This window comes from Dysidea avara, chromosome 5 (assembly GCF_963678975.1).
Source record: "Dysidea avara chromosome 5, odDysAvar1.4, whole genome shotgun sequence".
Lineage (NCBI taxonomy): Eukaryota > Metazoa > Porifera > Demospongiae > Dictyoceratida > Dysideidae > Dysidea > Dysidea avara.
The window spans coordinates 1,800,385-1,823,621 of record NC_089276.1 but is presented as its reverse complement, the minus strand read 5'-3'; the positions used below and the strand labels follow the sequence as shown (position 1 = coordinate 1,823,621).

Genomic DNA, 23,237 nt, shown 5'->3' with positions numbered 1-23,237 from the left:
AACTGTCAGTACCTGTGGTCACATGTGACTGTGAACACCCCCATAACTTCCAGATCCTTGCATCTACTGCAAAGATTTTCGAGCTCCTCTTGAATAGGTAAATAAGATGATATCCAGGGTTTTGATGTTAGGCCCTTTCTTCACTAAGAACAAAGCATTCAAAAATTTACAGAATTTTTTTAATAATATGCAAGTATTTCACTGATTGTATTCAATGCATACCGTAAATTTAGGCTTGCATGATTGTGTCGGATTTTTGCAGATCTGGTCACATATTATTATTTCACTATAAGGCCGGACTATACGCATGCTACACTTTTGATTGATAACAGGTAACATTCATGATCAGCTGTATGAGCTTTATGGAGAAGGAAACACTCAAACCAAGATGCAGATAGCCGGGGAGAACATTTCTCTAGCCATAATATGATGTGCTTAATTTTACATAGAGTTATTCGATTTGGTGTTAATATACTTGGGTTGGGGTGTATACAGTAGTAGGGATGCCACGACATAGAAATTTTTATGTCACATGTTATAGAAGTTTATGTCACAACATGTCATATGCCACAACATAAGCAATTCTTAAAGTTTCACAACTGAAGCTGTTACTTATGAAACTGTATAAGTATTTTGATTCAAACATGCAAAAATATCGATTTAAACATCAGCAATATCATAACAAACAACCAACATTGCTCATACTTATTTGTCAATTTTCTCATATTTATTGCATCAAATTTGATCAAAATGAATGGAAAAGTGTGCATTATTAGGAAATATTTATGTCACGACATAAAAAGTCTATGTCATATCATATAGCTTTGTCACAACATATCATATGTCACGACTATCGTGGTATCCCTATACAGTAGTGCCATGTAGTGTTGATTTTTTTAAAGATGTTACTATAGTAACTCAAACAGTAGGGATATAACATTTCTTATTGTTTTACTGTGATTTAATATTGTGCACTACTCCAGCTTGTTTCAGTACTTTTTATAGATGTGCTAGGTCCCTACTCTAGTTGAAAATTCCAAATTTTTCTGTGTACTTGTTAGTGATGCTCTCATACCTCCTCCTGGAGTGTATCAATTGTTTTGGTGGTGGTTTTGTAGATTCGATCAAGACACAGGCAAAATAATCCTCAACATCACTGTTGAATCAGAATTGGGCTTCATGGCCGTTCTTCCTGAAGATGGCTCCACAATCGCTTTTAATTTTTTGACAACCATCTGTGCTATATCATCCTACCCTGAGACGACATCCTGATTGATCTTGTGCTGCAAATCGGCCCGTGATTGGCTGAGCTCGGTTAGCAGGTCATCAACTTGTTTCACTGTAGTGGGAGCGTCAGGCTCAGTAGACATCTCACAGAGAGAAGTGATACACAGAACAAAGCAATGTACAGTAACACAATACTCAGCTAGATTGAATTATTAAATTACCAACTACCAGTATATACACTAGCTCATGTGCTCTCATTGTATACTGTACCTGTATCCAGCATTTCTTGATTATGTATGCAGCTCTAAAACATGTTGATCACCTAAAACATGTTGATCACAAATGAAAGGGAAAATAGTTTACTAAGTAGAAAGTTGCCAATAGTGAACACACAGTTCATTTTGATGCCAATGTTTTACTATATTAACTATTCAGTATATTCATTATCACAGCTTTGACTTTCAGGCCTCAAATATAGTGTTGTGACTTTCTTAACACCTCGGTATGACAGGTATATTACAGAGCCCGTAGCTCCTGCAATAACTAATGAACTATGTAGCTGGTCAACAAATAATGCTGGTTTGATTTACGCTAACACATGTGCATCTAGACCTTCAGTGACACCTCACTAGTAACAAGCATAAAGGGTTACACCATCCCTTACTTTTTTTTAGGTGAAGAAGCTAACAGAGACAGTGGATGTTACTAAACAGAAACTAGAGGAGTGTAGAGAAGCACTGAAAACCAACGAGAATGGTTTGTGTGTACTATTAGAGTGTTTTGTTTGTGTGTGCAACCTGTAAACATGGCACAGTCCTTACCACAGTGCTGGCATGCAACGCAGTTTTTCCACAGTTGCCAGAGGCTTTGTGTGTGTGTCTGTCTGTGCATGCTTGAGTGTGTATTGCACATTATACATGAGCTGGTATATATGGTACATGTAGCTAGATTATTATTCCTTGTACCATACAGTGATCAACTGGTTGAATAAAGAACTTAATGAACATTGACTACAGCAGCCACTGATCAGTTCTAGTAATCAGTTTCTGATCAATAGACCACCAACAATGACCACTGCTAACTCATATAAGGTAATAGTGATAGTACAGTGTCATGATGTTATTCTGATGTGTAGCCAGTTTACTAGTACTCCTGATGGGCCAATACAGTCAAAACGCAAGTGGTAAAAATATGCTTTATTACGCGTATTTAGTTGCAGCGCAACCTTTGCCCGCGAGAAGACAAGCGCTACTAACAGTAAAGCACCGCCTTACATTAAGCACCAATTACTTCCTGTAATAGATTTTACTATGGCTTTCCAATTGCCACAACACAAAAACACGTCATCTGGCTTTCCCACCGTAACCAGATCCGGCAGCTGCAACGTGGTAGCAACGGGCTACAAGCGTCTGAACAGACTCGGTAAGAAATTGCAATGCGGTTTTAATTTGTAGTACAAATTTGTTTCATACTGTTAAATGTTTGACAGTCAGCTGAATAGTGTAGACAAATAAATAGGTACAATAATGGCGTAGTAAAAAATTGTGCACTCTGGCTGTAATTCACACATGCTGTCATGTTAATAATACAGTATTATTTAACACATTTCAATGAACAATATAAATTTAGTTGACTCCCTGTGTCAGGATATGGCTACTACTGAATCAGCTGGAAGCAGAAATCTGTGCTGCGTCCTATGTGGGAACAAAGACAATCAAATGACTAGTTACACCAATTGGGGAACTGCAGAAAGACAGTTTTTAAGTAAGCACCTTAGTGAATCTCCACCTGAAGAAAGTAATATTTGTAAAAAGCATTTTATAGAGGCAAAACGATACCACAATAACACTCAATATATACCAAAATGGAAAAACATTGACACCACACTAACAGCACCAACATCTCCAAATTTTTGCATAAATCCTGAGTGTACCAATAGATTCAGCGACAAGCTTATCAAACCAGCCTTTGCTAGTATTGCTGATATGAAAAGACAGCTTGGGGCACAGGCATCTACAAACACGCCATTTCTTCTGTGCCCAACCTGTTACACCAAACTGTACCGTCTCTGTACTCCTGCACAAAACTGCTCCTCTTGTGGAGCCATGCCAAAACCTGGTACTAAATTCTGCCGTCATAGTCCCAATTCCTTACTTGTATCAAAGTACATTAAGGATTCCACAGGAACTGACATAGACATAAGACCAGAAGATGGGATATGCACTTCTTGTTATAACTCACACTGTACCATCATCAAGTCTATAAAATGTGAACAAATTGGGTCAGATGAAATGCTGGCAAGATCTATTGAAGAATGGGAAGATACTAAGACAGCTCACAACACTGATAGACTAACCAGTGCTTTATTAACATCAGTACTATTTGTTGCCAAGAATTTACTTCCACACAAGGCTGTTTTGCTTCCTTGGGTATGTACTGTTTTTCTTCAATCCTATGGCACTTCGCACAGTGGAGACATCAACTTAGCAGAAGTTGTACTAGAGGTGGGAGACGGTAGTGTTCATTTTTCATCACGTTGGCTGTTGCACCAACTTATCATTTACCTAGACGTGTACATGATGCATAAGTGTATGCATATGAAATTTGGTACCATTTTGTATCGTAAAGGTGCAGATATATTAGCCACCTTGTCTTGGGCACTTAGCAATTCACAGCTAGCAAATAGTTGTTGGATCGAACCTGAAATCAAACAGAAACACTCTGATGCAGATAACACACTCAAAGAAGCAAGCCATATAGTTAACAATTTAATTCATGATGAAATTAAAAGGATGTCTCAAGCACAAAAATCATTTGATTTTACTTCACTAAACATCAATGAGCAGTTAGACAACATAAGTCCACTACTGTTTGAGTTTTTAACTTCCATAACCAACTCTGCCAGAGAAAGAGAAATCACCGATAGTAATGAACACATTAAGAAAATTCGTCTGTTTTTTTATTTTAAGCCAGTTAATGTTCTGTACAAATCCTAAGAAGCCAACACCCTTCCATGACCTTATTGCTGACATTACGCAAGTTTGTGGAGGGTCACGCCGGTTAATAAGGATACTTAATAGGTTGGGTTGTTCAAGTTCTACAGATACCCATGATAGGTTTGTTACTGAGCATGCAATGGCTAGACGTCAAGCTAAAGTCTGGGATGAATTACCTAGCAATGTTTCTACTATTGCCTCAGTTGACAACTTTGACATGTTGCAGAGTTATTCTGCAGTGTATTGTGGTGATCAACATCGAAGTTATCACAGCACTACTGTGCAGTTGGTACAGCCTCACCCTAGCCATTTTGTGGTTTGCTCCAACCCTTCTTACTTGACACCGTACACCATCACAGAACTACCGCAATCACAGCTACCAGACAGTGTCCGTCAACAACTGCCAGCCACCACCGTCCATGTAACACCACCATCCACAGTCCATCAATCATTGTCCGCTGTCCATCAATCATTGTCTGCTGTCTGTCAACTATCTACTTCATCTCAATATTTTCATCAACAACAGGTCTCACCTGATGGCTTGCCAAACAAACTATGTGAAGTTGGGCCAAAGCGTCAAAGAACTGTGACAGTCAACAAGTTGAAATCAAGTGCAGACAACAGTACTACAGTGCAAAATTTACACACACGCACTCTGTCAATAACACTTACTTTAAATGAATTCCTTCAAAGTGCAAACCAGATTTCTGAAAGAAATACACTGTACAATAACTTGTTTTCTTACATTCTTCAAAAGTTCACTCTACATCAACAATCAGGCTTGTGTCCAACAAACACCACACTTTCTGAGTTTCGATCATTCCTGCATGAAAACAATAAGCAAGGTTTGCAAGAACCATCGACAGTATACTACATGGAACTAATAAATGAATATCCAGACTGTGCTGAAACTATGTTGCTAGTAGCAGAAGATTTACTGGCCAAATTTGGCAATGTCCAACAGGGATGGGTGATCTTAGTAGGTGATGGTAAATCTTACAGACATCTGATGGCCATTAAAAAACAATACAGTTCAGCACTAACAAAGCTACTACTTTTCCCAGGCGACTGGCATATACTCAAAAACTTTCAACCCATTTTGATGAAAATTTATTTTGCAGCTGGCTTACGGGAAATAGCAAAAAACTCTGGCTACAACGGTAGCACACTGAAGTCAATAGAGCAATGCTCCAATTTCAAACGTACTCACAATTTTTTGCTGCAAGTGTGGGAGGCCATGTTCAGGCAGATGCTAGACACTTACTTAGCTAGTAAAGCCAACAGTATCACAACAGATGCCAACTGCATACTTCAGTTGAGTATAGAGACAAAGAAATCACCATTTCACACTATCAATAGGATTCGTGAGCTAGTGGAAGACACCCACACTGATGAAGGTTTTAAGAATTTCACAGACCAAATGAGTAAGGTTGACAAAACTTGGAAGCTCTGGAATCAATTTGTTTTTAGGGACTTTTTAAGCTATTATGGTCTCTATTTATCAGTTAGATGCAGCAACTGGGAGCTACGCATAGCAAGCTTGAAGCAGATGGTCCCTGTATTCACAGCATTTGATAGAGAGTATTATGCGAGAATCATCCCTGACCACCTAGCTCAGGTTCTACAGTACCCACCAGAAGTTTTACATTGTTTCAAGAAAGGAGCATTTACAGTGAACTTAACAGGACACCCAACAAGAGCAGTTGCTCTTGACGAAGCACACGAAATGTGTATTAATAAAGATTCAAAAATGGCTGTGGTCCGCTCCACCAAACCGTATCTTCAGAAAACTAGCTTGTTTTTCAATTATCGCATCAAATGTTATAAAAACATTATAAATCAACTTTTCCCATACTTGGACAAGCAAACTGAAACATCTGTCCTTCTTGATAGTTCCCCCCAGGCTAACAGATTTGAAGACAACATAAAACGTATGTGTGAACTAATAGTTACCAACAAACTATTTCATGATGACAAAAGCAACTGTAGGGGGTTGATGAATGTATTTACAGGCCAAATAGCAACACAAGAGCAAACCTGTGACATGCTAACTTTTTACCAGACCGGGGAACAGGCATTTTTGAACTATGTAAAATATCATATTTTACAGTGCCCCAGTGCTCAGAAAGCTCCTTTGAGGCAACACAAACTAATTACAATGACAACTAAAGCCATGCGAAAAACCAGATGCACACCTAAGGAGATGGAAACCAAGCAAGTCAATAAGTGTTTGCGACGTCACATTGCATGGCTCAGCAGCAACAGACAGCTACAGAGTATTCAGGAAGAGCAGTACTCTGAATTACCTCGTGCACTGTCAGATGAAGCTGGACACCCACACCGAGGAAACAAGAGTACATGGACTGACAAGCTACTGAATCGTTATCAGATGGCAGACCCCCCTGTGTTTTTGTCGTGCTTACCTTCAACACCTTCTGTTGTTATCATTGATGCCATGTTTATGTTAAACACCAAACCGCTACACCAAACTAAGTCTTTTACAGAATACACTCAATTTCTATTTAACCAATTTGTTTTGAAGCACTTTAAGGCAGGCACACTGGAGGTACACCTAGTTTTTGATAAGCCAGCCAAACAACTTTTTAATCCTAAACAACCAGAACATATGAAGCGTTACTCTACTAGCAACAGTGAACATCAACACAGTTCAATAAGCCCACATGCTAATGTACCTACCAAATGGCAAGAGCACCTTCAGTGTCAACAGTGTAAAAGATTTATTGTTGAAGCTATTGGACTCAGTGTGCTGCAGAATGGACGCTTTCTTTTGATGGGCCAACAAAAGCTGATTTTAGCTGGGTGTTTTTCAGGTTCTGGTGAGAATATTGCTTGGCTGTTGCAACCTAGTGAATTATTTGCAGAGCAGCTGGAAAAGTATTATTCGACAGCTGGAGAAGCTGACAGCAGAATGTGGAGACATGCAACACAGTCTCAGGCTGACAACATTCTTATCTATTCACCAGACACTGATGTGTACAACATAGGGCTAAGCTACATCAATCAACAAACCACTACCTCCTACACAGTGCAACTCAACACACCATCTTCAAGTGAACATAAATACATCAATCTCAACAACTTGAGAGCAGCACTGCTCAAAGACCCAGATCTGAGTAATCTTCCACAAGATGGGCTTTGTAAGATATTACAATCACTATTTATTTGCACTGGGTGCCAGTGGCGTAGCCAAACCCGGGCAAGCCAGGGCATTGCCCGGGCATCAGACTTCTTTGCCCCACCATCAGCTCCTAGAGTAATTATAAAGACGTGGGCTGGATAGCTCGAGATTTTGCTAAAGTTACTTAACTAGTCACTGTACAAGAATAAATATAGCACAACTTATACAACACTCACCATGCCATTTTCGCCGATGGTTTCCTTCTTTTTGGCTAAACAGAGATGGGGTTATCCAAGGGATTTTCCCTACGAGTAACTTGATTGTGCACAAATAGAGGAGGCAATAAATAGAAGCAAGATCACGTGATTACAAAAAACCGTGCAGCATTGTGGCAAGGAGTGAAGGACAAAGAATTGGTTTCACTATAGTGGGCTGGATGGTTTACATTTGGATTAAGTGATCACGGTAGCTATTGGTGTGGTCAAAACTCGGGAGGCAAAGCGGTCTAGAGGTATTTGTGAAATTAGCACTACAACGACGTGCTGCTCGTTGGGTCAAGTCAGACTACCGATATAACAGTAGTGTTACATCTATGTTAGCAGATCTACAATGGCCATCACTTCAACACCGACGATATGCGACTAGATTAAAAGTCTTCTACAACATTGTTTACTCCTCATCAGTCTTAACAGTCCCAAATTATTTCACTAACACCACATATCCCACCCGCCACCACCACCCCTTCCATTTTGAGATTCTGTTTGCTAGAACAGATCATTATAAATTCAGCTATTACCCCAAATCTATCCGCGATTGGAACAATTTACCAACTGACACAATAGAATCCCAATCTCTACAAGTATTTTTAGATAAATTATAACTGACTCTTATCTATGTGATTTGTAATGTTTTTCCTTACCTGAACATATCAGTTTGTAACTGTTTTCAGTAATCATAATCATAAAGCACCCATCTATCCGTGTGGATACTGCTCAGCTCAAACGGTATGGAGTACTTGTTCAGTCAGCAATTCTTTTCTTTTTGTTTTCACTTTTCTAGGCTAACAACTGTAGTGGCAGAGCATAGTCATCACGTGATAGAGCTCCTCGTGCTTTAATTCAAGAATCTTTGTGGTCTGGTATTAAGACACGTGTAGCTAAATGTATGTAATATGTTAGAAGGCCAATAGCTAGCTAGGTGTTCGCTTCTATTAGGTTGATATTAGTCATCTTGCATACAGTAGTGTAGGATGATACATAATGCATTTTAAAAATGTTATATTGATGTCCATATGAAGATGGGCATGTGTACGTGTGTTGCATGGGAAATGGCTTGCCCACCCATTGCCCAGGCATGGCGAAAAGTCTGGCTACGCCACTGCTGGGTGCGATTATGTTCTTATTTCAAGTCCATTGGCAAAGCAAAAGTTTTAAACAATTTCTTTCAACATGCATCATTTATAGCTGGATCTAATATGCCAGGGAGTCTACAGAACACTTCACAAAGTAACAAAGAAATCGGTTTTTTATCTTTCATACGGCTTGTGGGGACATTTTATTTCAAAAAGCACTTGAATGCTTTTGTGGCACTGAAGGGACACAAAACCCCAACACATTTGTACAATTCACTAGAGGCTTCATTACAACCAAGAGAAAAACATGAGAAGTGGTTGCAGAACATTAGAGAGTTAAGTAGTGACCGTATACTAAATGAAGAAGACAGGGTACCAACCTTTTCATCTCTCTGGCGCCATTGGCAGAGATCCTGCTGGATAAGTCAGCTGTGACAGCAATCTTGTCAACATGACATCTTTATGGCTTTGCCATCACCAGAGAGCAGTGGCTGGCTATTACAGAACAACAGTACTTACACTATCGACTGGGAGGCACATGAAGTTCAACAGAGAATAAAACGTAATATTGATTTTTTAACTAAAGGATGCAGCTGTAAAAAGGGCTGCAAAACACTTACTTGTGGTTGCAAGAAAAGTTAACTTGTGGGCCTGGATGTCTATGCCAGGGTTGTGTTAATGTCAATGTACAACAAATGGGACACTTACCTGAGGATGATGATGATGATGAGAACAGTAGTAGCAGCAGTAGCGATAGTGAAAATGAAACTGATGAGACTGGGAGTAGTATGTCTGAAAATGATGAGCAGCTAGAAGAAGAAATTATCACTGATGATGACTTTTATTTTAGTACCTGTGATTATGGCATTGTATGATAGTTTTATCACTCCAATAATAGTTTGCAATTGTGTGTAGTGCATCATATGGGGACCTTCTTACACACTTGACAATCAAAAACATGAAAGAATGCAGCGTAAAGCAACCAGAATGATTCCATCTATCAACCATTTATCATACTACGACAGATTAAGACATCTAAACATACCATCTTTACAACACCGTAGACGAAGGGGTGATTTGATATATTTGTACCAAATTCTCAAAGGCAGTTATGATATAGAAAATCATTTATTTATCCCATCCACTTCTACTGTAACAAGAGGTCACACAAGGAAATTATTCAAACATCACACTGATTCGTATACAAGATCTATAATTTTTATAGTAACAGAGTAATCAATGACTGGAATTCATTACCCCAATCTATTGTTGATTCTCCCTCTGTCAATTATTTTAAAACACTGCTGGACAGACACTACAGTAATTGCTTATTTGATTTTGTATAGTAATTAGAATAGCTAAGTACATAATAATTATTAATTTTGTTTATGGATGTACAGGCATAAGCCTTTATCCTTAAAATACAAATACAAATATGATAGCCAGCTACTTATACTATATCTCGTAGCAAAATATAGTACAAATTTGTTTCATACAAGTACATGTAGCCATACTGCTTACATGAGAAATACATACATACCTTTTCGCTTTTAAGAGATCAGATTTTGTGCATTCCTTGCCTTTGGTCCACAGCGAGGCGAAGTTTGGAGAGGTGAAATTCGTATAAAAGTTTGTTTGTAACATACTTCCAATTTGCTGGTTCCAACAAGACCTAACTTATACAGTCGTCTTCAACAACTATCTTTCGACAATTTTATCGGTGAAAGTGCATCTGAATCTTACAATTACAGCACTAATTTACGCTTCGACATGGAACACCAATATCGCCATTTTCTACATTACGTAATAATTGTGCTGCAACTAAATAGGCTGTCACTAAAATGCGGACTGGACTGGACCAGCGGACTGGACTGGCGACCAAGTCCACTGACCTGCGGACTGATCATCAGGATGACTTGATGGCTCAGAGGACTTCTCGGCTGGTTCACACGCCTGGCACAGCTATAGCTAGTATAGGAGTCGGCCATTCAGTCTGCCCATACTAATCGAGAGTATGCTTTAGCGAGATGCCTACACATCTATAGTCTTGTGGGCTACATGAATCAATTGCATGGCTGTCATTGTGACATGTTATTTAGGCTAGCTGAAGTCTTCAAGACCCATCGGGGAAGTAAACCATGCATAGATACTAAAGAATCCGAACTGCATGATACGATGTTGTAGCCAGCTGCAATGCTATTCACTACGCCGGTAGCTGGCTTGCTATAGCTTCAGTGGCCACCGCTTCAGTCACCTATACAACCATGCAATGGTTGTGGACTTGTGCCCAAGTGTACAGTAGCTACGTACTTCACAAGGCGGGTAGCTACTTTCAACTATGTAATAGAAAGTTTTGAAACTCTTTCTGAATGAAACCACATACATTAGAGCCTATAGCTATATGGTCCTGTAGGCTCTAATATCTATGATGGAACATGTTAGCTACGTATATGTCAGTCTTATAGCTAACTGGTTGTTTATGTGTACTTTTTGTCATATAACTATATATATACATGCAATTATTATTATTATTATTATTATTATTATTAATACTTTACAGAACTGTACAGATCAATAAACAAAATTAAACAATATTTAAGAGCTTATAACAATTAAATTACAGAACTGAAGGTCTACCAGTGTCTTGCACTGGTAGCCATAATTAATTACTTACAAATTACAATAAGCTATATAACTACAAATAATAATTACAAGGGGTAGCTATAAAGAGTACAAGTTAAAGAATAAAATAGTTTGTATAGGAGCTGGAATGTTTAAACATTTGGAACAGGGGCAACGGAAATAAAAAGTACATAGGTTATTACTGTCAAAATTGTTAACAAAATGATTCCAAAAATAATTCTTGAGTTTGAATTTGATAGTTAGGAGGGTTTGGGATAGGTCAATTAATGGTAAGCTGTTCCACAATCTGGGTATACGGTAGAAGTAGGAATTCATTACACTGTTTTTAGATGCTATCATGTGTCTAAGTTTGTAACCTGCTGATCTTGTGGGTCCAGAGATAAATTCTACAAAGTTTAATATGTTGAACTTTTCAGATGGAAATTTTTTTTATAATATAATACTGTATTTCCTTATTTGTTTAACTTGAAAAACGACAATCTTACAATGTATAAGAGAGAGTATACTATCACAAATCAAATAACATGTCATCCACTAGAGACGGGCGCAGCTACAACAGAGGAAGTTGTCAGATATGACTTCATTTACACATTCAGTGTGTTGCAAGCATTGGCATTGTGTACACTTGACCTGTAAGTGATTTACACACGTACAAATTAAAAATGTGATATTACATTTGACCTACCCAATTATCATACAAATCGGCAGACCCACACATCACACACAGGTCAGAAAGATCCACTAAAAATATATATATATTTGTGACTGGGCCTGCAAAAATAGGGCATATGGGCACATGAATTTTGCCTACGTTTTCAAACTTCCAACACTCTTCATTCCACCATTCTATGGCAATACAATTTTTATGGCAATGCAATTTTCAGCTCTTAGTAAGCATTTAATTGGCTTTATGATACAAGTTGCAGAATGAAAATATTCTGTTCCAGTACTGCAATCAGTGCACCACTAACTCACTTCTTCTCTTTGTGTCTAAAGCACGATACAAGAACACTTCCTCAGAGCAGGGTTCAGTAGATGGGTTTCTGGGGTTTCGACAGAAACCCCCTTTTAAATTTAGCTGATGTAGTGTAAGTCTAAATACATAAACATTGTTACACTGACAATTTGTAATATCAAAGAACTATAGTAGCAGGCATGCAGCTGCACTTAACTAACACCATTTATAGCTATTAAACCCTCAGCAACACTTCATTTTTCATCTCCCACTGCATTAAAAACAATCGAGATATTCTAATAGAGCAGTCAAGTAACTACTCTAATAGAGCAATCAAAGCTACAGCTTAGTCACTATTTTTGCCCTATGGTTAGCTATAGTATTTACAGTTTAAAGCATTGCCAATGCTTTAAACTGTAAATACTATAGCTAACCATAGGGCAAAAATAGTGACTAAGCTGTAGGCCGATTTCTTGTATCTAATTGCTAACTAAAAGTAGCCTAAAATCCAATCTCAGAATTTCTAAAATCTCAAAATTTTCTGGAGAAATGTCATCAGATGCTTTATTCAGCTACACCAACTTTCAGAAACCCCCTTTTAAAAATCCTAGATCCGCCACTGGGGTTTCACTGGTGGTACGGTCGATTCCACATATTTTTCATCTTTCGCTGTAAGAATGTCGTAGGCTGCTTCCCACGTTAATTCCTCTGCTTGGTTCAGTATGAACAAACACCAAAAGAGCTGTTTTGTTATGTTGTGTTTATAGGTCACCTTCTGACTACCATTTTTATGACCATTTAATTATGGAATGTGAAAAGGCACTACTATACTCGTGTCAGAAGCTCATTATCATGGGTGATCTCAACTCAGATATGTCTCAGGTTTCATCTCAGCTTACTAAATCACTATTATCATTCATGAACCAGTTTCATCTTTGTGAGTTGGTTCAATCACCAACTCGTGTTACGGCTACCACCAGCTCACAATTGGATTTAATACTAACTAACATTTCTAGTTCCTTTCAGAATACAGTTACTATACCTTGCAGTGTTAGTGATCATCATATAGTTCTTACTTACTTTTGTGCAAGGGGAATCAGTCGTTTGTCTGGCCACAAAGTTGTGTATTCGAGGAGATACAGTAAATTAGACACATCCTTACTTGAAAGAGCCTTGCTGGATGGTGTATGGACAGAGATTTTTGATCAGTATGATATGAATGTTTCTACAGAGGTTTTCACTATTATTATGAATTATTTGCTAGATACTTTGGTTCCACGGAAGAGAGTCAGAATCAAACAACCTTGTACTCCTTGGAGCAGAGATTCTGAGATTGCTGCAGCCAGGCGTCAACGAAATTGACTTCATCGTAAAGCATTAAAGTCAGGATCAGTGGAAGATTGGGCTGTCTACAAAAAAAGTCGTAATAAGGTTACTACTATGGTGCGTTTAGCTAGACAGCAGTATTTTTCTGACCTTGCTACAAATTTAACTCATAATTCTTGTAAATTTTGGAGGAGTTTCCAACATTTATCTTCCCGTCAAAAGGCACATGTCACTAACCTTGATGTTTCATGTGATACAATTAACCAACATTTTCTTACTGTTGCAGAAAAGACTGTTGCTGACCTGCCATCTTCCTCTATTTCTCCATTGTCTTATATAGATTGTGTAGATGTACCAGATTTTTCTCTATCTGAAGTTCATGTGGATGATGTTTTTCAGCACATTCAATCTTTAGATATTCATAAAGCTGTAGGGATTGATGAGATACCAACAAGGTTTGTTAAAGCTGCTCCTTATGGTATGGCTGTGATTTTAACTACACTAATTAATATGAGTATTTTGACGTGTACTTTTCCTGATTTGTGGAAAACTGCTATTGTCACTCCAGTTCAAAAATCCAAACAAAACAATTCTTTGAGTAATTTTCGGCCTATCTCCGTCTTACCTGTTGCTTCAAAGATTTTGGAGCGACTTGTTTTTGATGCAATGGTTGGTCATTTACTCAAATATGAACTTCTTTCTACAGAACAATCTGGTTTTCGTCCTGGGCATTCTACACAGGATGTTTTGTTATGTGTTACTGATTCATGGCTCAAGGCAATAGATGATGGAAAGTATGTTGGTGCAGTGTTTCTTGATTTAGCTAAAGCTTTTGACTGTGTTGACCATGAGATATTGCTTAAGAAGTTGACATGCTATGGTGTTAGGGGAGATGCTCTCAAGTGGATGCAAAGTTTTTTGTATGGCAGATTTCAGCGGGTTTCCCTGCATGGTACTTTGTCAGCTAAGGGTGAGGTTAAAGTTGGTGTGCCTCAAGGCTCTATTCTTGGCCCGTTGCTATTTTCCATTTATGTTAATGATCTTCCAACTGCCATTACTGATGTTGATGTCAATTTATATGCTGATGATACAGAGCTGCATTATTGTCATAGTGACTTCAGACAATTGGAGTGCATTCTACAGTGTGCTGTTACACAACTTTTTATATGGTTGGTTGCCAACAAGTTGAAACTGAGTGTTCCAAAGTCCTCGTCTATGCTCATTGGGACCCGACAGCGTATTTCTGGAAAAACCCTACACCTATCACTTGACAGTTTACCACTACAACAGGTTTCTACTGTGCGATATTTAGGAGTTTACATTGACCAACATTTAACTTGGCACCAACATGTGGAGTATGTTTTACGGAGGGTTCGTGGCAAATTATATTCAATTAATCGCCTTAAGCCACTCACTCCTACTGTGTTGAAATTATTATATCAGGCCCATGTTTTACCTATAATTGACTATTGTGATGTTGTATGGGTACCTACTAATGTTGGCTATTTTAAGAGACTGGAAAGACTTCATTCACAGTTTTCATCATATGACTCTGCCAGATCTTCTGCATTTAATCTTACTTTAGTTGAACGTCGCAGATTTCATATTGCCATACAAGTATACAAGATCTTAAAAAGGCTATCACCCTCCTACTTACTTTCCACCTTCAGGTCTGCTTTATCCGTCACAGGTCATGCAGGGCGCAATGTCCATCGTTTGTATATACCTGCTGTGCGATTAAACTATGGCAAATGAAGTCTATATTATCGTGGCACAACTATATGGAACAGCCTGCCTACCTCAATCACCGAGATGAACTCATTAAATAGCTTTAAGCTAGCTTATTTAAGTCATATTTGTTAATTGTGTGTATATATGTACCTATATTGTTTTTGTATGCTTGTTCAGGGCACAGCTGAAAAACAGCTTTTGCTGATGCTGTCTCCCTGTCTAAATAACATTAAAAAAAAAAAATGATAGGATGAGCTGTTAAGGACATTCTCGCCTAGCTAGCTGCAGCTGCTATCCATAGTAACGAAATTAGGTAACATGCATCGTAATTTCTCCGTGTTTCGGCCTTCCCCAACAATGTAAGGAGAAACTTCTAATTACAGGCTTCACAGGTTAGCCTGCCTAAATGTTAATTAAGAAATCGATAGCCAAGCATTAAGGCGATATATCAGTCGTGCTGTTAAATAGTCCGCAAATTAGTCACAAGCTTCTAAAATGCGGACTGGACTCCGTGGAGTGCGCTGGAGTATTGGTCCACTGGTCCAGTCCAGTCCGCAAATTAGTGACTACCACTAAATACGCCCGTTTTTTTGCCGCTTGCGTTTCGACTGAATACCTCGTCGACCACTTCACTCAATGACAACATTACCTCTGAACTCACAAGTGAGTAAAAAGTTGTTTGTGTGTGTGTGTGTGTGTTTGGGATGAAAAAAAGGTTGTAAGTTCACTTACAAACTTATAGAAATATGAAATCCTACTAATTTTCTCACTATCAACATCTTTGGCATTGCTTAGGAGTAGGGCCCCGCCGATTATGCTCATAATTTTACCTATTATGCTATGCTGCACTGCTCAAAAATTTACCTATTATGCTTAAATTTATGCTCAATACTTACCTATTATGCTCAAATTATGCCCAATTATTTATGCCTCAGTTCTCATGCTCTACTAATAATTTCCAGTTTATGGATAAATAATAAGTGGCTGAAGCATAGACTTACTTGTCAAACTGCATATTACAGAAAAGATCGATATACTCTAATAGAACAGTCAGCGATATGATTGTTCTATTAGAGTTACTGACTGTTCTATTAGAGTATATCGCTCTTTCTGTGATAGCTGCTAAGGATTCATACTATTACACAAATATTCTACCCATTATGCTAGCATTATGCTCAATGCTTTCAGGCACCTATTATTCTCCTAATTATGCCAGCATAATCGGCGGGTCCCTACTTAGGAGTTCTACAACTGTCAATGATCGTACAATGCCGAATTTTTTATTACCAAAATTTTTATTGGTACTGAAGGACACTTGTTCTCTGTTAGAGGCAAATTTGTATTGATGTAGGTCTGCAGTGGAGCCTCACAAAAAAGCACCCTTGAGTTGTGGACACCTCTTTGTATAGGAGGACATCTGTCATATCAACTGTACTAATGGTTTATAGATAAGAACACCTCTTCACTGTCTTAGAAGTATTCTTTTAACATCGGGTTAATTTACATGTAGATGTCAGGGTCTTAAATCTGAAAACTGGATTTAATCCTTTTCACGGCTGAATTTCCCAGCACACTTTACAAGGCATGCTGAATCATGCTGTATAAGTCTCACTGTACACTAAACTACTTGGTTACTATACCTCTACGTAAACGCTGTGGACTAACAATCTTGACTAGGTTGTTTTTGTGTACGTAAATAAAACCACAAAGTAATTGTTAGACAACAAAACTGCAAAATACACTAAAAGCAGCCTGGAGAAACAGAAGGCCACAAATAAACTATACAAACAAGTGTTACAGTGTATGAAACTACTTTATATTGTCTCCTTACTGAATCATCATCTTCACAGCTGGCTTCTTCAAGTTTTATCACAAATCCAGTGTCATGCATGTGTATACGCACACGATTGAATCACGCCACACGTCTGAAAAATCATCAACAGCCATTGGCTGGTTGTCTTAGCCTATCTGTAATGATGTATCATTGTTCAAAATGTAACTATCAACTCAAAAAATAAAAAATATACAAGTAAATGAAATACAGTGGAACCTCGATTATCCAAACACCGATTAACCGAATTCTTGATTATCTGAACACCAAATGGACTGCTCAATTAGGGTATTTTGTCAAAAGTGTATGCTTTATTAGAGTAGTTGAGTCACGCTCAGTATATAAATGTATGGATGTTCGATCTTACGTACTTTCGATTATCCAAACACCCTTCCCCCCCAATTAGTTTGGATAATCGAGGTTCCACTGTAGCCCTATTTTTGAGAGAACAGTTTTACTGAGTTATGTAATAAACCCGCAATAGTGCTGTACTATCCAGTTATCCCAGAAATAGGACCTCTGTGGGCGTGCCCACTTCAGGATCAGCACATCGTACTATGAAACACACAACAGAAAGTGCTAGCATGTTAGAATTACACTCAGTGCGTGTTTTGTACCGTCATGCCGGAAAAATCCAGTTACAGCCATGAAAGGGTTAATTAAATTAATTAAATATGTTTGCCTTGCACAAAGCACTGTAACTTTTGAAGTGTCTGTCCTATGGATACGCAATTTATGTCATTTTACTTGTGATGTAACAAGGATTAAGATGATATCGAAGGTGCTAAACTGTGAGGCTAAAAGTAGCCATGTAAATAACTTTCCTGTAAGGAAACACACAAACGCTTTATAAATTGATCTGTAACTCATGGTGGTTGCTCCTGTCACCTTGCAACGAATTCCATTTATTTCACAATTAATTTTCTATCAGGCCATATATGACTCACATCAGTAAACCCACAATCAAAATTAAACATGTGGCAAGAATTTTGAAACGTGGAGATGTGACTCATTGTTGTTCATTGCTTCATAACAAGAAAGCCGCTGTAGTTACAGTGTTCATTTAACCTTCTCCAAGCAGCCCATTGAATAGGATATTGATCAATGTGTACTTTAAGACTACAGGAATTAAGTTACCCACCTAAATCAGTAAAATTAATGTCGCCATACGTGGCATTATTATTAAAGTTTAGCATTAATGTTAGTCTTGTTTTCTCATCAGGTAATGTTTAAATGTACTGAATTGGTAGGAGGAGCTGTGCCTACTCCATCCCCATTGGCTGTATCAGTGGCACAGCATATCAAAACATCCAATAGCAGCACAGCACAGCTAACCACACCCACATTTGGTAAGCTACATATGCACATTTTAATGACTGACCACAAAAAGCAAGTACCATGCACTGTGTAGTGGTAGCTATAACACTTTTTGTGTTTACTGTCATTATATGTGACACATGGCTACAAACCATGGGACAAAGTTTACACCAAATGAGCAAAGTATTCTAAAATTTAGCAACCATCATAATTTAAATGACTGTTCAATTTAAAAGTTTTTGAGTATAGGTGTATGTTCTATTAGAGTATTTAAACACAACCCATCTGTGTAATGTGCCTCAATTATCCAAAAGTTTCATTAAACACAAACACCACTATAATGGCTCTATGACAACATGCATGCATTCAAAGGCATATATCTCATAAATGGATTATCCTATGAGTAAACGGTTTGTACCGTGTTACTCTGTGGTTAACAGTATAACTTTATCTGTCAAAACAAATAGAAGAAATAAGGAAGGGTTAGTAAAGGTTATTATGATATTGTAGATCTGTTCATTGAGAGTAGTTTAGTGCTAACCACAGAGGAATAGGTGGTCCATACACAGATTAACAGGAGCCCAAGTGTTGTATATCAAAAAGCATATTTTACATGAATACGTTTTACTTTAAGAACCAAAGCCACTATAGTGGCATTTGGGACCAAAGGGTTAAAATTGTCACTTGTCTGTGTAAAACTGTGTTGTATACCTACATATATTGTGAGTACATATAATATTGGGGACCTACCCCCAGATCTGCCTACCCCATAGTATGTACTAGTTAAAGTACCATAGTGAGTATATACAACAGTGTGGCTGAGAGCCTAATATAGCTGATTGAGACCACACCATCGTGATATATTTATGTAGTATACAATATGCTTTAACTCAAAAGTTGTAATCAATGACCGTGACCTGATGCCACAGTACAGTGTTCTTATGTGCTTAGTACATTTATGAAATCACCTTTTATATTTACATTATTGTTTGTTATTTTCCACCTGTAGCTCCACCCACCTCCACACAGCTGAGCAGTGACAAGAACAAGCCACGTCCACCTTTACTGGACCCCAAATACCTCACTGCAGATGTACCCATCAAATCACAACAATGGCAAGGAAGTGTGACCACAACTACACTCAATTACTCTCCAGTAACATTGTCTGGGGGTGTGAGGGCTCCCCCTAAATTACTGTTAGCATATTTCCCCAATAGCACATAATAATACCTAATTTGATAATTACAAAAATAAAAGATGTTTATTTTAATGTAAGTAAAATGTACATCAAGATACACGGTAGTGTGTCGTGCGGCCCAAGAAGCCGGCGCGCCACACCGTGTTGGAAGAAAGTAAACGCGATTTTCACACCTTTGTAGCTCCGTGATTCCTTATCCGATTGAAACTAAAGTTGCTACAGAAGTGCCGGCTAGGTAGGGGAGTCCACATTCCAAATTTGAAGAAAATCGCTCCAGCCATTTTCGAGATACCAGCGGCCAAAGTTTGGGTTTTTTCTACTTCTTTTCGCACACTTTGCAAAATCCGCCGTAAAACACGAATGCGTACTCCAATCGCGCTGAAGTTTGGCACACTTAAAGGGCTCATTAAGGCGAATCTCAGTACCAAGTTTGGTAGGAATCCGATGAACATTCACGGAGTTATTACCGATTATTTGTGGAACCTTGATATGGAACCGTCTATATCTGCTATGTTGTACAATGCCACCTCTGTCAGACAGTTTAAATCATTATTTTGTTCTTTGTAAATTTATTTTTGTTTTGTGTGCTGTACTATTTTGTGTTGTTTGATTGCATGTAATTTCACAGGGCACAGCTGAAAAACAGCCTCTTCGGCTGATGCTGTTTTCCCTGTATAAATACTACTAATAAATAAATAAATAAATAAATAAAATAAGGTCGAAGGTCTGTCACGTCCACAAGGTAAACCGCTTGAAGGAATGAGCTATGTAGATGGAGTAACTATCGTAGGAGTGTCTTTTTGTGGTTTCAAAGGAATCCAGTTAAAGGCCATCGAGATATGACACAAAACCCAACCTGTGTCACAATTACACGATCGATTTTTATGAATAAAAAAAAACTATTAGTTTTCACGCCTACAAGGCAAACCGCTTAGAGCAGTGAGCTGAAAATCGGTGTGTAGCTGGAATAATTATCATAGAAAGTCCTTGCAGTAGTACAGAAAAATCAAATTACAAAACACTGAGTTATGCTTCCAAAGCCAACTACGTGTAGCATATGCGAGATCGAGATACTCTAATAGAACAGTCACCCTAATAGAGCATTCAGCTACGTTTATAACTTACTCCGTTATAGAATTATATGACATTGCAAGTTATTCTGTAGGGAGTTCAGCTACAAACAGTTAATCTAATAGACAATTCAGCTACAAGCAAGTCACCCTGTAGAGAGTTCAGCTACAAATACGTTGCTGTAGAGATTCAGAACATTATGAGTCACACTGAAGAGAATTCAGCTATAAACAAGTCACCTTGTAGAGACAACAAGTCACTCTGTGGAGAATTCAGCTACAAACAAGTCACTGCGTGTTAAAGGTTCAGCTACAAAAAAGCTACCCAGTAGAGAGTTCATCTAGATCAGCTACAAACAAGTTACTTTATGCGATGTTCAGCTACAAGTAAGTCACTCTGTAGAGAGTTCAGCTACAAGTCACTCTGTAGTACAAACAAGTCACCGTGTAGCTGGAGAGTTCAGTAACCAATCAAAAAAACTATTCTGTAAAGAGTTCAGCTATACAAACATGTTATAACTCTATAGAGAAAGTTATAACTCTATAGAGAGATCAGCTAGTAACAATTAGTCATCCAGTAGAGAGATCAGCTACAAGACATCACCTTATTGGGAGTTTAGTTACAAAGAAACTACCATGTAGAGAGTTCAGCTGCAAACATATCACCCTGTAGAGAGTGCAGCTATGAACAGATCACCCTGTAGAGAGTTCAGCTAGAAAAAGTCATCCTGTAGAGAGATCAGCTAGAAGGATCACCTTGTAGAGAGTTCAACTACAAACAAATCACCCTGCAGATAGTTCAGCTACAAACAAGTCACCCTATAGAGAGATCAGCTAGAAGAAGAAACCATCATATAAAGAGTTCAGCTGCAAACAAATCACCCTGTAGAAAGTTCAGCTACGAACAGATCACCCTGTAGAGAGATCAGCTAGAAGAAATCACCTTGTAGAGAGTTCAGCTACAAAGAAACCACCATGTAGAGAGTTCAGCTGCAAACAAATCATATGTAGAGAGTTCAGCCAGAAACAAGTTCACCGAGATCAGCTAGAAACAAGTCACCCCGTAGAGAGAGCAGCTACAAAGAAACCATCCTGTAGAGGGTTCAATTGCAAACAGAAAACCCTATAGAGAGTTCAGCTAGAAACAAGTCACCGTGTAGAGAGATCAGCTAGAAACAAGTCATCCAGAGATCAGCTAGAAACAAGTCATCCTGTAGAGAGATCAGCTAGAAACAAGTCACCCTGTAGAGAGATCAGCTACAAAGAAAACATCCTGTAGAGAGTTCAATCGCAAACAGAAATCCCTATAGAGAGTTCAGCTAGAAACAAGTCACCATGTAGAGAGATCAGCTAGAAACAAGTCATCCAGTGATCAGCTAGAAACAAGTCACCCTGTAGAGAGATCAGCTGGAAACAAGTCACCTTGTAGAGAGATCAGCTACAAAGAAACCATCTTGTAGAGAATTCAATTACAAACAGATAACGCTATAGAGAGTTCAACTAGAAACAAGTCACCGTGCAGAGAGATCAGCTAGAAACAAGTCACCCTGTAGAGGATCAGCTACAAAGAAACCATCTTGTGGAGAATTCAATTACAAACAGATAACCCTATAGAGAGTTCAACTAGAAACAAGTCACCGTGTAGAGAGATCAGCTAGAAACAAGTCACCTTGTAGAGAGATCAGCTACAAAGAAACCATCCTGTAGAGAGTTCAGCTACAATCAAGTTACACTATAGAGAGATCAGCTAGAAACAAATCATCTTATAGAGAGTTCAGTTGCAAACAAATTACCCTGTAGAGAATTCAGCCACCCTGTAGAGAGTTCAGCTTGAACAAGTCACCTTGTAGAGAGTTCAGCTACAAAGAAATCACCATGTAGAGAGTTCAGCTGCAAACAAATCACCCTGTAGAGAGTTCAGCTAGAAACAAATCATCCTGTAGAGAATTCAGCTACAAACAAATCACCCTGAAAAGAGTTCAGCTACAAACAATGAGAGTTTCAACTACAGTTTAGTTATGTAAGAAGTCACCTTATTAACTACAGTATGTGATAATCATCATTCAATGTTAAATATACAGATATTTCATCAGACAAAAGTTATACACACAATTACTTACTTTCTTCCACAATTCCTTACAAGTTAAAAGGAAGCAGCATCAAAGCCATATGGCCAGCTTTGTGACTTGCAATACAAAAAGAAGTGATATCTAAACCAAAACAGCCAAGCTGTAAAAAAAAAGAATGCGGCCCCCAAGGTGAAAAAAGATGTGAAATCCAAGGTGGCAGCCAAGAAATGGCTGTGATGGTAGGTTAGTGGCAAAAAATTTTAATTACGACAATTCAGGTGAATTTGGTGCCAAATCCTAGTGGAGGAGGCAACACAAATTCACCTGAATTGTCGTAATTAAAATGTTTGCCATTAATAGACATGAGGCTATTATGCTCCAAAT

At 38.3% G+C, this 23,237-nt stretch overlaps 1 long non-coding RNA gene across 9 annotated transcripts; it reads right to left on the bottom strand.

Moving 5' to 3' along the window:
* Positions 1–2,668: 2,668 nt before the first annotated feature.
* LOC136257104 (uncharacterized) lies at positions 2,669–10,520 on the bottom strand. Of its 9 annotated transcripts, none has more exons than XR_010701804.1 (11): positions 10,254–10,520; positions 9,759–9,863; positions 9,567–9,710; positions 9,422–9,522; positions 9,094–9,208; positions 4,896–5,046; positions 4,757–4,849; positions 4,589–4,706; positions 3,839–3,927; positions 3,584–3,791; positions 2,669–3,531 (listed from the first exon to the last, which is right to left on the bottom strand). It is a non-coding gene; the product is annotated as an uncharacterized lncRNA (long non-coding RNA). The 9 variants fall into 9 exon arrangements; XR_010701805.1 differs by having other exon boundaries at positions 9,759–9,860; XR_010701803.1 differs by lacking the exons at positions 9,567–9,710; positions 9,759–9,863 and adding an exon at positions 9,334–9,372.
* Positions 10,521–23,237: the final 12,717 nt, after the last annotated feature.